Source organism: Lucilia cuprina, chromosome 5 (genome assembly GCF_022045245.1).
Source record: "Lucilia cuprina isolate Lc7/37 chromosome 5, ASM2204524v1, whole genome shotgun sequence".
Classification (NCBI taxonomy): domain Eukaryota; kingdom Metazoa; phylum Arthropoda; class Insecta; order Diptera; family Calliphoridae; genus Lucilia; species Lucilia cuprina.
This window is the reverse complement of record NC_060953.1, coordinates 39,384,594-39,402,737: the sequence shown is the minus strand read 5'-3', so window position 1 is coordinate 39,402,737 and position 18,144 is coordinate 39,384,594. Positions and strand designations below refer to the sequence as shown.

The 18,144-nt window shown below is 29.0% G+C and overlaps 1 protein-coding gene across 2 annotated transcripts in view; it reads right to left on the bottom strand.

Moving 5' to 3' along the window:
• Window positions 1-18,144, bottom strand: part of LOC111683879 (CCN family member 2) — a 96,516-nt gene that overhangs the window by 63,167 nt on the left and 15,205 nt on the right. For both annotated transcript variants that reach the window (XM_046952874.1, XM_046952875.1), the window contains one exon: window positions 9,168-9,311. The gene's annotated coding sequence lies outside the window, so the exon portion shown is untranslated. The remainder of the gene's footprint in view (window positions 1-9,167; window positions 9,312-18,144) is intronic.

Sequence of the window (18,144 nt, the reverse complement as noted above, 5' to 3'; positions counted from 1 at the left end):
ACTAGAACTGAACTAGAACTGAACTAGAACTGAACTAGAACTGAACTAGAACTGAACTAGAACTGAACTAGAACTGAACTAGAACTGAACTAGAACTAGAACTGCACTGGAAATGACCTATAATTTAATTAGGTTCTTACTAGATTGTAAATAGTACTGAGTTTTAAAACCAAAATATTTTTAGCCCACTATAAATGAGTAAATTATTGCAATTATAACCAACAACATTTTACTAATTAAGTTCTTGAAAAATGTAACTGTTAAATTAAGCAAAACTAGCAACACTTTTATGCACTCATACGCAAAGAAAGTAATACTCACAAAACTAGCAAACAAACTTGGTAAAATGAAAAGCCTACCGGAGAGTAACAATTTAAAAGATGAAAAATAAAACGGTTAACACCTTAATTAACAGTTGAGATGTATAAATAGTTTATATTTTATTTTTTACATCAAAGCAAAATAAAGTCATTTTATGAGTTTTTAGCGAAAATAATATAATTTCTTTGTAAATTGTATTTTCCGTTTTTTCTACAAAAAGGAGATCATGTAATTTACAGATTCTTGTTAAAAAGGGGTAAAATTCTGCTAACGATTAAAAAGCTTCAAATAGAGAAATATAAATATTGTTATAGAAACTTATGCACGAACACGTTTTGTTTGTTCAATTTTGTTCTTTTTCTTGTTTTCACTCTCTCTAAAGCTACTAATAACATAAACTTTTTCATATACAAACTGCCATTAATGCCGCCATTATATAGCATACAAATGCGTGTAAATTTCAAGGACAATTTATAACAAAAAAAAATTAAGAATTATTGCATAACTTGCTTAAAAATGGAGGTTATAGTATTGATAATTTCATATCAATTTCATACACATATAAGTAGTCATAAGCCATTTAAGTTAATGTATGAGAAAGTGCACAAAACACAATGTGTTAAATCTATTACTACTTATTAAGTGGAATTGCAATATTTTGAGCTATGTAGAGATAACTACAAAAAATATTTAAATAATGATAAAAAACATGGAATACCCTTCACATAGAGTGTTTATCCGGGTATGATTTTTTTAAAGTTATCTTTATATCATGTCGACTTGAAATTAGGCTATGAACTATAAATTTAAAAAAAAAAACTAATTGGTTATATTGTTTAAAACCCGATTTATGATCCATTTTCGACTTCTGCCTAGTACATCAATACCCAATATTCCGGGTATTCCAAAAAATTATATGTCAGTTATTGTATAAAATGATGTTGCATTGCAAATTTTAGATTTTATTACGTATTCGAAATATATACATACTAAAATTCTTCACTTCTGATCTAGTTTAATTCAGTTCTAGTTCAGTTCTAGTTTAGTTCTAGTTCTAGTTCAGTTCTAGTTCAGTTCTAGTTCAGTTCTAGTTCAGTTCTAGTTCAGTTCTAGTTCAGTTCTAGTTCAGTTCTAGTTCAGTTCTAGTTCAGTTCTAGTTCAGTTCTAGTTCAGTTCTAGTTCAGTTCTAGTTCAGTTCTAGTTCAGTTCTAGTTCAGTTCTAGTTCAGTTCTAGTTCAGTTCTAGTGCAGTTCTAGTTCAGTTCTATTTGAATTTTATTTCAGTTTATTTCTTACTCAAATTTGGTTCACTTCTAGTTTCAATTCCCTTCTAGTTGACTTTTATTTCAGTTCGAGTTCAGTACTTCTCTTTGGATACCATTTAAACCCCTTTTTACAAAAACTTGCCGTCAAACAAATCAAAATTGGTATTAATTTACTGTACCAAAACTCATTCCAAGTATTAATCCTAAAATTTGTTTATGTTACAAGTACAAACATAATAATCATAATAATGACCATAATTCAAAAATAAATTGTATTAAATAACAAATTTTCATGCTCAAACACTTTTGCATATATTACACTAATATTTTGTATTTCTTAACTAAATAAATAATATATTTATTTAACTATATAAAATTTTAGATATTTGTATGTTTATGTGTCTGATATAAACAAAACATAAATAAACCTTTTTTCGCATCTACTCTTTCTTGTTTTAGAAAGTGTTTGCTCAAATGTTAAAATATTACAAATAGATTTTTTTATGGTTTTTATATATACATATGTAGGAGTGTCTATGAAAGAATATAAAAATATTTAGGATGAAGGCAACTGTTAAAAAAATGTTCTAATGGAATGTATGTAGTAGATACAGGACCCTCTAGTATTTAGATTTCAATGGCTAGTACAGTGACGTTGAGTAGAATTATTCCACAATATATGTAATATCCAGTTGTTTAAAAATAATATTATAAATGAGAAATATTTGCTATAATTCTGGCCTCGACTGTATTTGTTTACACATAAAATAACGAGTATTTGTGTTACCGTATATATTTATGTTTCTTTAAATATATTGTTAGACATCAGCTAAGTATCATTAGGCTCTGCTGTTATTTATGCCTATTGGTTTTACTTAACTCCTTAATACCAACCAACATTATTGAACCCAATGTTGAATACGAAATAAAAAAACAACTCAAGAAACCTGCAGCAAATCCCAGACCCCCTAAAACCATGAAAAATAGTGGCAGAACATAAACCTGTTTAGGATTTTAGCATGTACTTTAGATCTTTTACTAATATGAACACATAAAATACTTATAGATACATACATACATATATGCAGCATTACCACACCACACAGATACAGATATATTTACATAAACACATGTGTGTTTGTGAGAAATACATAAATATAAATTTATGTTTAGACATTCGTAAGTGTTGAAGTAGTAGTTTTTTTTTTTGTTTGTATCAATGTTGCAGTTAGCAGTATGTATGAGATACATTTGAATGTAAATTTTGTTTTGTGTTTAGATTTAGTTTTATTTTTTTCTTGTTGCTCCATAAAGAACGTAGTCAATAGTCTGCAAATGGAGGATAAAGGCATTGCTTATTTTATAGATTTCTTTTTTTTAAGGAAATTTATGAAAAAAATATATATTTATAGGAGTTTGATAAAAGTTTCTTCAGCCGTATAAGCTTTTAACATTGATCTCTAATGCCCTAAGGATTTTATAAAAGTTTTAAGGAAATCTTTATGTTTGTTAAAATCTTTAAAGGGAACTTGTTAAAACGACGTACAAATGTTTCACTAATGTTTTACAACACTTTATCTAAGATTTGTGAATAGCAAATAAGTTTATCGTTTTAAAATTTTGGAATTAAATTGTCATTGAATCTAAACTTATTGGCAAAATCGTTTACAACTGTGTAAGATTATTCGGATTATGTATAAAACTAATTTCACAACGTTTGGGACTTTGCTAAGGAAACGTTTACGACTGAAAACTTTTCAATTTCGAAATAAATTTAAAATAGTTTTTGTCATTGTTTTTTCATTCGTTCGAGGTCAGCTGCTCCAAAAAAATCCTGAGCAACAGATGATTCGAAATTATTGGAAATCTTTCGCCAAGTATTGAATCAAGCACAACGAAAAAGGCATCAGGTTAATAGCTTGACTATCATAGTAAATCTTATAAACATAGGAAAATCGTTTGAAAAGCTTAAATAGAGTTCAGAATACATTTTTATCAGCAGTAAAAAAGAATAAGTTAAATTAAAGAAAAAATCATATTAAAAACTCATGTATAATCGGAATCTATAGACGTTGAAAGCAACAGGCGCATGGAGTATAAAGATAAGACCACGAAACAATAATTTCCCTTTTAGTATAACGGATATATACATTTACTTATAGGATCATCAAGTAGAACTTGGTTTTGTAGATTCTTATCAAGATATAAGTATATTAAACATAATTATGATCTTAAAAGCACTATTCGGCAGGTCCAAATGTATGGGGGCTATGTGAAATAATGAACCAATATTAACCATTTTCATTAGACTTCGTCTCTGGTACTATAGAAAATCATGTGTTAATTCATTTTATTAAATTATTTCCAAAATTGCGATATGAAGTGTAGACAGATAGACGAATGGACAGACAGACAGACATACAGACGGACGGATGGACAGACATAGCAAAATCGACTCAAAATACTATTCTAAACCGATGGATATACTTTAAGGTATAGGACCAATATTAATGTGCGTTACAAACATCATCACAAACCCAATATACCCTCCACATTTAAGTGTTAAAAATATGTATAAGTTGTGGAAAGTACGAAATATTATGCCCTTATTCTGGATAAAAACGATTAATAAAATTATGAGTATAAAACAGTACCTTCTGAATAGAGTTAGACCTGCACGTTTTTCAGACAATATCGTATTAATTTTAAGGTGAGCTTATCCAAATTATTAATGTAAATATGGCCCACGAGATCCTGAACATACTCTTTACATTGAACACTGTTTCTTGGGATAGACTATACCGGAAACCGATAGAGTTAAGTTCGTTAATTAAAATGGAGACACTACATATGCAATAGGATAGTATGATACTATCGCGAAATTATCCAAATTATAAGTGTATAATGATTCAGGATGCACAGAAAATAGTGTTCATGCACATCATAAGTGTTTCCAAAGTGTTGGTGCTTTTTAACTCTAGAGTCTATAAACATTATTATATGTATGATGTCCTTTGATAGGCCGTATGTAGGTTACTTTACACTCCGGAGCATTTCGAATACTAGCTTTGCAACATAAAGTTTTTTTTGATAAATACGTCATTTATACTTTGGTTACTATGCTCAAATATATTGTGACACTTTTAAAAGTGCTATATTGACGTCCATTGACATTATGATATTGAATATTATGCCACGAAATTGTTAATGGCTATGGTTCTCCTACAAACCGCTCAGTACATATGACTATTGTACTGATGTGCGCTTTTTATAAGTATATATGTATATTGACTAAATGCGTCTATTGGACACTTCATTTCTGTATACTAGATATATTGAAAGGCGTCCCTCCCTGATCGCATAGCATTGACAAAATCTGTCTTAAGCTTTTAAAAAACAGCAGAAATCGAATCATAAATTTCAGCTTGAAGAGTAAATCCATGTAATAAATATTTCTCCAGTAAGGTAAATATACTTGCTTTGAAAGGTGAATACAGGAAATTAATATAATGAATGCATAGTCGTTTAAAATCTATGGGGTGAACCAAACGAAAGATGGTACACGGAATTACGAGTACATGTATTAAAAATTGGAAAAATGTATGTAGACGAATGAAAGGCTTTAAAACTCTGGAACATTGTCAGGATTTTGTTGAAATTTTATTTAAATTCAATGTAAACAATTTGAATATACACCTATCTCAAGATAATTAAGACATATACGCTCTCCGATTCCTTTCAAAATAATTACTTTAGTTTACATTTTAACTGATTTAGTTCTCATCAATATATTTGCAGTTATGATAATAAATTTTCTTTCTAAAACTGCTTCAAAACTTGAAAATTCTAACCTTTTTTCACATTTAAAAATTTTTATGTTTGCAAAATGTTGAAATGAAATCAGTAATAAAATAAGAAAAGCAAATAATAAGTGTGAGGTAACATTTTTGATATTTTATGCATGAGAAAACAAATTTTAAATTCATATTTTAATAATAACACATACATATAATACATACATATGTACATCATTTAATAAGCCTCTTTCACTTTTTATCCTTTCTTTAAAATTATTACCTCACATCCATGTCCCTTAAGTACATGAATAACGGTTAACCAGCATTAAGCTGGAAGTAGGAAAAATACATCTCATACTTACTTACATCTAACTATAGCTGTATATAAAAACTATACCATACATATGTGTGTGTAATGAAAATAGCCCAACGGTATATCGAAATGTTGATAATAAAAAGGAAATTATTTAAAATTTTGATTTCCCCTATACATATAACTGTTATCAAGAATAGTGTAATTTTTTCTCTCTTGGCCCTTGATACCAATAATATGGACCACTATGGGCATTTTTTGCCTAATCTGAGACCAAGTTAGACCTTTCTAAATGACTGTTCACCGCACAATCAGAAACTGATCTGAGAATTTCTACACCACATCTGATAAATGAGATATTGTGTCCTGAAATTTATGAAAATGGTATTATTGGTCCTTTTTGAGAAGTTATAATAAGATAACATTATTTATAAAATGACAGACAGACGGACAAACAGACGGACGGACAGACGGATAGATCGTCTTAGTTTTGATGATAACTTTTTTTAAGCAATAACTGCTTAAATAAATCTTAGATACATACACATATAATGTTAGCCAAAACTGTTGGGTTAATAATATATCTATATATCTAAGTACAAATAGTATGTTGAATTCTAAAATGTGTGTTACATGAAAGCCTGTAAAGTAACTAACCACTGTGCTCGCAATAGAAAATGTAGGAATTGTATATATGTGTTACTTTCTATTTATATTTGCGTATCCTTGCAAATTTATGTATCTATAGATATGTCGGTTCTAGTTAAAGTACATCTGATGTGATTGTATTAGTTGTTGTGGATTTTTATCTGCATGTTATTTGAAGATTCCATACACAAAACACAAATTATGGCACTTAATCTTTGGCTTCCTTTTAATATTGCCATCGTATACAAGTTATAAATAGAAGACTATAAAAGTCCAAAAAACACACACATATACATACACATCATCAAAAAGTATAAAGGATATAGCAAAACAAAACACAGTTACATGCTGAAAGAGTATTGTGGTATTAAAGCCAATGAACTTTGAAATTTACTTTTGGTGTTTAAAGAAAAATAAATTTTCTTTTGAACTTTATTTCCCTTTTGAGTTTTTTGTTTCTTTTTTTTTGGCTCTTTTTGGTTTTTAACAAAAATATAGATTTTATGGCCTTGTTTACTCTAATAAGTCTTTATACATATTTGTACTATTTTATGCTTAAAATGGCATAAAAACCAAAATCAACGTAGTGTAGGAGAAAAAAATACTCTTTTCTAAACAGTTATGTTAAACCATGACATAGACGGAATTTTAAATAAGTTCAAACTCTTTGTCATTTAGCTTAGGAAGAAAGAGAGAGAGAGAGAAAGAGAGGGTGAAAAACTGTTGTTCAAACACTTACACTCTGACATGTTCATTTATTTACAAAAAAGGGGTATTATTAACCTAACCTAACATTTTTTATGCAAATATTATGCTTAAACATGCTTTTAGTGCTTTTTTTTGCTTTCTACTCTTTTTGTGCTTTATAAATTTGTGCAGAAAAGAATAAAAAAAGGTCCATCGCATCAATTTTGCTGCTATTTTTTTTTTTTGTATTTTAGTGGGTTAAGGACATCATCATCATGGAAGTGCAAACGCACATACTCACACATCAAAACTTAAATATTTATATTCATTTGTATTGGCCCAGAAAACCTCTATTAACCCAACAATTTTACCAAGTGTCTGTGTATCCTTTTGAACTTGATTTTTTTCCGAAAGCCTACTTATTTTAGGTTGCAGAGTAAGTAATAAGTAATAAGCTTTCTTATGTACTCTCTTTCACTCTCAATTTCACGTTTAAAAACATACAAAAAATCAATCAAAGATCTTATTGTTTTTGATCTGCCTATGCTTGTTCTAGTGAAAATACTCTCTTATGAGCTTTCCTGCGGTCTTGATTTAAATATTCTCTTTAGGTTTCCCAATTATTCTATAGCAGAGGTAGGCAAGTAACTTTTTATAAACCCTCTTTCTTTCTTGTTTTTATTTATAAATAATCTCTCACAAAACAAACAGTTTAAGAGCTCATTTGTCTTGCTCTATCGACGCCTGTTCCAGAGATACGACTTAAGAAACTGTATGCAAAAAGCTATCTTAAGCTTTATTGCGATCTTGCTTTATGTTATTTATCTTCTCTCTCTCTATATATATTCCTTAATTATTTTATATCGGAGGTAGAAGCTTCTATTCATATTCCCTATAAAAGAACAAATCTAGTCAAAAAGCTTAATCGTCATAATGTTTGGATATTTATTCTAAAGCAGCACAATTCAATGAGTAAACAATTTGCTCTCTGACTTGTTCTGTTTGTTTTTAATACATGTGTGAACATATGTAGGTATGTGTAAAAGAAAGGCTTTCTCTCATTCTTCTAAATGCATAAAAATGAACAGAACCAACCAGAAAGCTATTTTACTCTTTGCCTCACACTGCTTTAAACCATTGGTGGCTAGAAAGTTAAGCATTTAAATGAGAAATTGTCTTTGAAATTTCGTGTCTCATAGAATCATTTGTCCATTTCATTTCAATATCCGAATTGACTTCATCCTCATCCAGTAAAATTCTGTAATTCTTAAATCAAAGATAACCAAAGTTTTAGCCATTTTAAACTTCAGGGTATTTCCACATGCGTACGTGAGTGTGTGTGAAAAATATCAAACGCATGTTATTATATATAGTTTTTTCTGCTGTCAAAAGCCCCCCAACAAGTCCAAAATAGAACGAAAAAATCGAGTTGCTGACTGTTAAAATACGTGTAACGTGTTTGAATTTTTCTTTGAATTGTCGCACTAGTGACATGTGCTTCCCATAAAGGCCGGTCTTTTTATTTAACTTTTTTCACGTTCTCTATCCTTTACCAACCATTTTTAGCCAATACCCAGCAATCACAAGATTACAAATTTAAAAATTTTTGCTTCTATACACATAAAAAAATCACTTTTATAATGTAATCCATTAAGTAAATACTTGTGACTACTACATTCTGTCCACATTACTTTTAAGTACTCTTGTAATGACTTGCATTTTATCAGATACAAAATACATGATCGCGCTACTGCTATTTTTACACTCAAAAAATGTAGATTTTCTGTGTGAATACCATCACTGGGCGTACTATAAAATAACCTAGCAGTAGTAAGTACTTATTTAAGTAGTAATTTGTAAGCAAGCGTGTGAGTACTAAAGCTAAAATGTAATAAAAAGCGGCATCAATGACAGAGTGTAATATTATGATATTGATGTCATATCTTCACTTAAAGTTATACAAATGTTTACTGGGTTATTTTTTGCCGTTAATATCAGTTCTTGTGTGTATTAAAGTTTTATGTCTGCAATGTGTACTTCCCAGCATGTGTGTGTATTTATGTTATGCTTCTGCTTAATAAGCATTATGTCACAATTATCCTTTATACACATAAATACATTTAAATTCTGTTGATACCTTTTATATCTGCTTTGTTTTGTTTTTTTCTTCTCCTTTTTTTGTTGCTTTATTTTTTATTTTCTTTTTCTTTGCTATTTGACTGTCACTTTTTTTGTTGGCGGCATAAATGTATCCTTTTGTTTCGCCTTTATTAATATTCAGCTGCAAGAGAAAAAACAAAATGTTGAAATTTAATTTAGATTTTAAATTAAGAATTTATACTTTATATTTATATTAAAAAATCAAAATGCTACCAGTAAAATGTGTTATGAATAATAAATGAGTGACACAAAAAATAATGTAATCCGGGATTTGACTTTATTAAAAAAAATCATATTCAAATGGTCAATGCGGAGATTTGTTTTGGAAACAAAAATGTCAAGCATTACATTGTTTAATAAAGATTTAAGAGAACAAGGTTATTTAAATAGAAACAGTTATTTGTTTTACCCAAAGGTAAAAAAAATATTTTCTAATACCTGAAAAATATTGTATAAGACGATGTAGGAACATATCAAGTACTTGTTGTACAGTCAATAATATAGCTTACTATATATTCTATAGTATACTCTACTGTCAGTGTATAGATTAGTGTGTAGTATATATTATAGTCTATAGTCTAGTCTGTAGTGTAGTATATAGTCTAGTCTATAGTCTAGTCTACAGCATATAGTCTAAAGCCTATATTCTAGTCTATAGTCTTGTCTATAGTCTTGTCTATAGTCTAGTCTATAGTCTAGTCTATAGTCTAGTCTATAGTCTAGTCTATAGTCTAGTCTATAGTCTAGTCTATAGTCTAGTCTATAGTATAGTCTATAGTCTAGTCTATAGTCTAGTCTATAGTCAAGTCTATAGTCTAGTCTATAGTCTAGTCTATAGTCTAGTCTATAGTCTAGTCTATAGTCTAGTCTATAGTCTAGTCTAAAGTCTAGTCTATAGTCTAGTCTATAGTCTAGTATATAGTCTAGTCTAAAGTCTAGTCTATAGTCTAGTCTATAGTCTAGTCTATAGTCTAGTCTATAGTCTAGTCTATAGTCTAGTCTATAGTCTAGTCTATAGTCTAGTCTATAGTCTAGTCTATAGTCTAGTCTATAGTCTATTCTATAGTCTAGTCTATAGTCTAGTCTATAGTCTAGTCTATAGTCTAGTCTATAGTCTCTAGTCTATAGTCTATAGTCTAGTCTATAGTCTATTCTATAGTCTAGTCTATAGTCTAGTCTATAGTCTAGTCTATAGTCTAGTCTATAGTCTAGTCTATAGTCTAGTCTATAGTCTAGTCTATAGTCTAGTCTATAGTCTAGTCTATAGTCTAGTCTATAGTCTAGTCTATAGTCTAGTCTATAGTCTAGTCTATAGTCTAGTCTATAGTCTAGTCTATAGTCTAGTCTATAGTCTAGTCTATAGTCTAGTCTATAGTCTAGTCTATAGTCTAGTCTATAGTCTAGTCTATAGTCTAGTCTATAGTCTAGTCTATAGTCTAGTCTATAGTCTAGTCTATAGTCTAGTCTATAGTCTAGTCTATAGTCTAGTCTATAGTCTAGTCTATAGTCTAGTCTATAGTCTAGTCTATAGTCTAGTCTATAGTCTAGTCTATAGTCTAGTCTATAGTCTAGTCTATAGTCTAGTCTATAGTCTAGTCTATAGTCTAGTCTATAGTCTAGTCTATAGTCTAGTCTATAGTCTAGTCTGTAGTCTAGTCTATAGTCTAGTCTATAGTCTAGTCTATAGTCTAGTCTATAGTCTAGTCTATAGTCTAGTCTATAGTCTAGTCTATAGTCTAGTCTATAGTCTAGTCTATAGTCTAGTCTATAGTCTAGTCTATAGTCTAGTCTATAGTCTAGTCTATAGTCTAGTCTATAGTCTAGTCTATAGTCTAGTCTATAGTCTAGTCTATAGTCTAGTCTATAGTCTAGTCTATAGTCTAGTCTATAGTCTAGTCTATAGTCTAGTCTATAGTCTAGTCTATAGTATAGTCTATAGTCTAGTCTATAGTCAAGTCTATAGTCTAGTCTATAGTCTAGTCTATAGTCTAGTCTATAGTCTAGTCTATAGTCTACTCTATAGTCTAGTCTATAGGCTAGTCTATAGTCTAGTCTATAGTCTAGTCTATAATCTAGTCTATAGTCTAGTCTATAGTCTAGTCTATAGTCTAGTCTATAGTCTAGTCTATAGTCTAGTCTATAGTCTAGTCTATAGTCTAGTCTATAGTCTAGTCTATAGTCTAGTCTATAGTCTAGTCTATAGTCTAGCCTATAGTCTAGTCTATAATCTAGTCTATAGTCTAGTCTATATTCCAGTCTATATTCCAGTCTATAGTCTAGTCTATAGTCTAGTCTATAGTCTAGTCTATAATCTAGTCTATAGTCTAGTCTATATTCCAGTCTATATTCCAGTCTATAGTCTAGTCTATAGTCTAGTCTATAGTCTAGTCTATAGTCTAGTCTATAGTCTAGTCTATAGTCTAGTCTATAGTCTAGTCTATAGTCTAGTCTATAGTCTAGTCTATAGTCTAGTCTATAGTCTAGTCTATAGTCTAGTCTATAGTCTAGTCTATAGTCTAGTCTATAGTCTAGTCTATAGTCTAGTCTATAGTCTAGTCTATAGTCTAGTCTATAGTCTAGTCTATAGTCTAGTCTATAGTCTAGTCTATAGTCTAGTCTATAGTCTAGTCTATAGTCTAGTCTATAGTCTAGTCTATAGTCCAGTCTATAGTCCAGTCTATAGTCTAGTCTATAGTCTAGTCTATAGTCTAGTCTATAGTCTAGTCTATAGTCTAGTCTATAGTCTAGTCTATAGTCTAGTCTATAGTCTAGTATATAGTCTAGTCTATAGTCTAGTCTATAGTCTAGTCTATAGTCTAGTCTAGTCTATAGTATAGTCTATAGTCTAGTCTATAGTCTAGTCTATAGTCTAGTCTATAGTCTAGTCTATAGTCTAGTCTATAGTCTAGTCTATAGTCTAGTCTATAGTCTAGTCTATAGTCTAGTCTATAGTCTAGTCTATAGTCTAGTCTATAGTCTAGTCTATAGTCTAGTCTATAGTCTAGTCTATAGTCTAGTCTATAGTCTAGTCTATAGTCTAGTCTATAGTCTAGTCTATAGTCTAGTCTATAGTCTAGTCTATAGTCTAGTCTATAGTCTAGTCTATAGTCTAGTCTATAGTCTAGTCTATAGTCTAGTCTATAGTCTAGTCTATAGTCTAGTCTATAGTCTAGTCTATAGTCTAGTCTATAGTCTAGTCTATAGTCTAGTCTATAGTCTAGTCTATAGTCTAGTCTATAGTCTAGTCTATAGTCTAGTCTATAGTCTAGTCTATAGTCTAGTCTATAGTCTAGTCTATAGTCTAGTCTATAGTCTAGTCTATAGTCTAGTCTATAGTCTAGTCTATAGTCTAGTCTATAGTTAGTCTATAGTCTAGTCTATAGTCTAGTCTATAGTCTAGTCTATAGTCTAGTCTATAGTCTAGTCTATAGTCTAGTCTATAGTCTAGTCTATAGTCTAGTCTATAGTCTGGTCTATAGTCTAGTCTATAGTCTAGTCTATAGTCTAGTCTATAGTCTAGTCTATAGTCTAGTCTATAGTCTAGTCTATAGTCTAGTCTATAGTCTAGTCTATAGTCTAGTCTATAGTCTAGTCTATAGTCTAGTCTATAGTCTAGTCTATAGTCTAGTCTATAATATAGTCTATAGACTAGTATATAGTCTAGTCTATAGTCTAATCTATAGTCTAGTATATAGTCTAGTCTATAGTCTAATCTATAGTCTAGTCTATAGTCTAATCTATTGTCTAGTCTATAGTCTAGTCTATAGTCTGGTCTATAGTCTAGTCTATAATCTACTCTATAGTCTATAATCTAGTCTATAGTCTAGTCTATAGTCTAGTATGTAGTCTAGTCTATAGTCTAGTGTATAATCTAGTCTAGAGTCTAGTCTATAGTCTAGTCTATAGTCTAGTCTATAGTCTAGTCTATAGTCTAGTGCATTAGCCCAACCTCGTCATATTAGTGTATTTGTTTAAAATATAAATATAAAAAATATAAAAAAATTAAATTGAAGAAATAAAAAAAAATAATTAAAACAATATTCTTAATATTTAAAAAATGCATCACACACTCATGTATTCACTCACTCACAACCTTTTGACCTAATGGAAATTCTCTAAACAAATAAACTCAAACAAATATCATCAAAGAGTAGAGCAAACATACACACACATACACTATAAATTGTACAATCTGAAATGTAAAGGAATAAAGAGAATAAAACAAACAAAAAAACACATTTTAAAGACTACCGGCGTAGTTATTTAATTGTTTATAAATCAAAACCTATGTTAAGGCCATTTGTTTACACTCATACACGTGTATGTATTTGTGTAATGTATATATAATTAAAAGAAAATTGAAACAAGAAAACGGAACTTTTTAGTTTAGATTTTTGTTAATTATAAATATATTACATTTACGCTGTTATACTCTGTTAAGTGTTGTTATGAGTTTTCTTTTTATATGCATGTAAACTTGCAACATGCCACAAATTATATATGAAAACAAACAAAATATAGAAAATAGTTTCTGTTGCTAAACTAAAATTACCTTTAACTTAAACTTCCTTGAACAAAAAAAAAAAAAACTCGCTTAGAATATAAAATTAAAAAAGCATTTGCAAAAGCATTTGTTTTTACAAAAAATATATGCACAAAAGTACTTGTACTCATACTTTTTCAAACAATAAAACTGCACATTTTGTAACAACAAAAATGAAAATGTCTACTTATACATATGTATGTGTAGAAGTGTGATTTGCGAGAGAAAACTGAAAAATTTTTAAAACTAAGACTTTTGAAAATTTTTAAAAAATCTGCTACAATCAATAGAAAACTATTAGATATGCTGATTTAGAATAAATTAGTTTATTTTAAAATATGTTTTCTAATACTTGCAACATCCAACATAAAACTTGTTAAAGTCTTTCGTTTTTGTATAAATGTTAAAGTGTATAACTGTGTGTCCATACATACATATGTATGTATATGTAAGACGTTTATATGTTTTCACCTTGTATGTAAACTGTTTTAAATATCATATATAGACATTTGTATTGGAATAACCAACAAAAATTATATTTGAATACAAGAGTATCTCTACCACAGAAATAAAACACATTATATATAACCTAGCAAACACAAAGATTTAATATTGATATTTAAATTGAAAAAAAAAAGAAAAATAGTTCATTTCATAATATTTGTAACATATTCAAACTGTTTATTTTAATGTTTACTGGGTTAAGTTTATATGTAAATACAGATGTGAATATTGTGTCTGTATTACCTGGTACAAGTACAAAAAACATACGTTAAGTAATGTTTTTAACTGTATATGTGTGTGTTATACACAAGGGTCACATAAAATATGCATTAAAACAAAGACTATTATACCAAGATTACATTTATGTATTAAAAATGGTGGGTATATACATATACTATCTAAATTTCATATACAAATGTAATTTAAGAATCTTATATAATATAAAACTCAATGTGGAGAAGTTAGATCAGAAAGTTATAAAAACTAAAGTAAAGGGAAATACGTTCAAAATTAGTACAAAATATAAACGAACAAATAGTAAAATACAATAACGTTTTTCAAAGAACCTTCAAAAAATGTTACTCGGGACACCCTAATATGTATGTATGTATGGTATATCAAATATAAATACATACATATGTTTTATTTCCTTTTTTTTAAATTAAGCTGAATTAAACAGTAGCTGAATAATAAATAAGAACGCTTTAAAATTCTCTTTTAAGCCTGAGGAGAATACTGTTGTTTCCCCCATTTAAATAATATTTTACAAATTTTCTGCATATAAATTAAATCAGTCTGGTCCAGAAAAGATTTTTTAATCTGCTTTATAGTCTTACTTATATTCTATTGCACAGTTTGAACAACAGTCACTACTAAAATCTAGTTTATAGTCGAGACTATAGTCCAGACAATAGTGTACTACAAGGATTATAGTCTAGTCAAAATCAGGACTAAAGTTAAGTCAAAATCAGGACTAAAGTCTAGTATATTTTTTCTCTTATAGTCTGTTCTATGTATTCTCAATAGTCACTGTAACCTGTAGTCTAAACTATAGTATATAGTCTAAACTATAGTATATAGTCTAAACTATAGTATAATCAGTAGTCAAGTTTATAGTCAGAACTATAGCACAGACTATAGTCCGTAGTCTATTAACAAGACTATGATGTTGTCTAAAACCAGGACTATAATCTGGTCTATATTCAATTTAATTTGGTCTATATCTTTGTCTATATGTAGTAATTTGTCTTAGTCTTTATTCTGGATAATAGCTTAGTCTATAGTCTAATCTTTAGTCTGGATTACAATATAAACAATAGTCTAATCTATAGTTTGGACTAATGTATAGTCTATAGTCAAGACAATTATTCTAAACTATACTCTAGTCCATAGTCTATTATCAGGACTAATTTCTTATCTACAATCTAGACTATTGTCTAGACTATATTATGATCCATAGTCTATTAACAGGACTAAATTCTAATATATAATCAGGTCTATTATATGAAATATAGTCTTGTCTATATTGTGGACTATATACAATTCTATAGTCTGGTCGATATTCTAATCTATGCAGTCGATTTAGTCTGGACTATAAGTGGACTATAGCTTACAGTATAGCCTTTTCTATAGCTTTCATTATAGTCTAGACTATAATTTATTCTATAGTCTAGACTGAGGTCTAGGATGTAGTCAGAACTATATCCTAGACTTTTGTCCATAGTCTATTAAAAGAACTATAGTTTAGTTTTTAATGAGGACTATGATCTAGTCTATAAACAGGACTTTAATCTGTTCAATAGTTTATTCTATTTTTTGGACTAGACTATATACCATACTAAAGTTCATAGACTATAGTCTAGGCTATACTCCGAACTATAGCCTAGTCTATATTCCGTACAAGAAACTAGTCTATAGTCTGAAATATAGTCAAGTCTTTTGTCTATAATCTGAACTTTAATCTTTAGACGGTCTATAGTGAAGCCTTTAGACAGGGCTATGGTATTAATCCAGTTTAAAGACTATCTAATGAAAAAATAGTCTTATATGTAAACTACTGTATAATGTGTTCTATAATTTAAATATAGCTACAGTCTGGACTATAGTCTAGTATATACCTAAATGGTTCCTTAAAATTCAAACATGTTTTTTGGGTTTCTATATATTGTAGCCATTATATTATCCTCCACTGTTTACAGTTTTGTTACTATTACCATTTATTTGTGTTACTTGCTTATTCTCTACATACATTTATAGCAACTACAACATAATACGGGTCTACTTATATCCTTGTGTGTGTTGCCATAATAAAAAAAAGAGTATATTGTGTGGAAAAGTATTTTTTGTTTGGTGCACATACACATTTAACAATGTAAAAATGTACATATGTATTATGTTTTGTAGGGTTTTGTTTTATTTTGTGTTAAATTTTATGTTTTGTATGTGTTAGTTTTTTTTTAAATTTAAACAAATATAAGTTATATTTTGTTTATTCAAGTCCTTAGAAAATACACAACAATAGTTAAATTTTAAATAATTAACTTAATACTTGTCCTAGCGAGCTCATATGCTTGTGTGCATGATGTATGAATGTACGTGAACTGTTTTGTTTGCATTGTTAAACTTTTTTTGTTATTTTCTGAATAAAATCCCTTGCTGTAATGGCAAGTTTTCACTAGAATTATTTGTTTAACTGAGAAATCAAGGTGCTAAAATATTTGTTTACTGCAGCAGAAAAAATAAATAAAACAAAAAAAATCCTAACAATTTCAACTTTTAACTTGAAATCTAGGCATAAATATTAAATTAAATTTTAGTTTTTCCAAACAATATGCTTAAAGTAAATACGAATTCAACAGAAAGCTTAATTTAAGTTCCTGTATAAAATTAAAATATAGGTTAATAAAATATACTATTTTCTTTACCTATTTTTATAATATTTTTACTAAATGTAGTAATATATATTTTGTTTTAAATGACAGTTAAAATTTTTTTCCTGTTGAATGATGACCTTGCCTGTATTGGCCTTTAAGATAACACGATGAAATAAATATTTACAATTATTAAATACAGAAAGCCCATTGAACTGTAAATTCATTTAACCATTTATGACCAAACAATTTTTTATTTGTTTTTATTGTTTGTATGTATGGGAAATATTTTTGAATGATTATAGTATAGATTATGTATAGACTAGACTATAGACTAAACTATAGACTAGACTATAAATTAGACTATAGACTAGACTATAGACTAGACTATAGACTACACTATAGACTAGACTATAGACTAGACTATAGACTAGACTATAGACTAGACTATAGACTAGACTATAGACTAGACTATAGACTAGACTATATACTAGACTATAGACTAGACTATAGACTAGACTACATTATAGACTATACATACATATGGACTGGAAGGCATATAGACTAGACTGTGTATAGAATAGACTATATAGATACTTAGCTACAAAGTATTATTCAAAAAGATTTCATTTGTTGCAGCATTCAAAAATATTTTCAGCTGAGGTGTATGCTTTTCTACCCTATGACTTTACTACCTTTAGCACACTCTTGGAATAGTATTAAATAATTAGAAACTATCGCCTTTTCTTCACTTTCCCCTTATACTATTGCCATGATAAAAAATGTCTAGGGATCGTTTATTTTTCCTGTATTTCTTTGTTGTAGCTAACTTTTAGGCAGACATTTTGATTTGTTTACATATGGTCATTCAATAAAAATTCAAATAGTAGGAAATACCAAGAGAGAAAAAACTTCAACAAGCGCTCAGCCGCACAGTGGTATAGGAAAAAAAAAAGAGGGAAATAATTCGGTAACTTCTAAACGGTTAATCCGATTTTAATGAAATTTGGTATGCACAAAGAGAAGGTGTTGTCGAG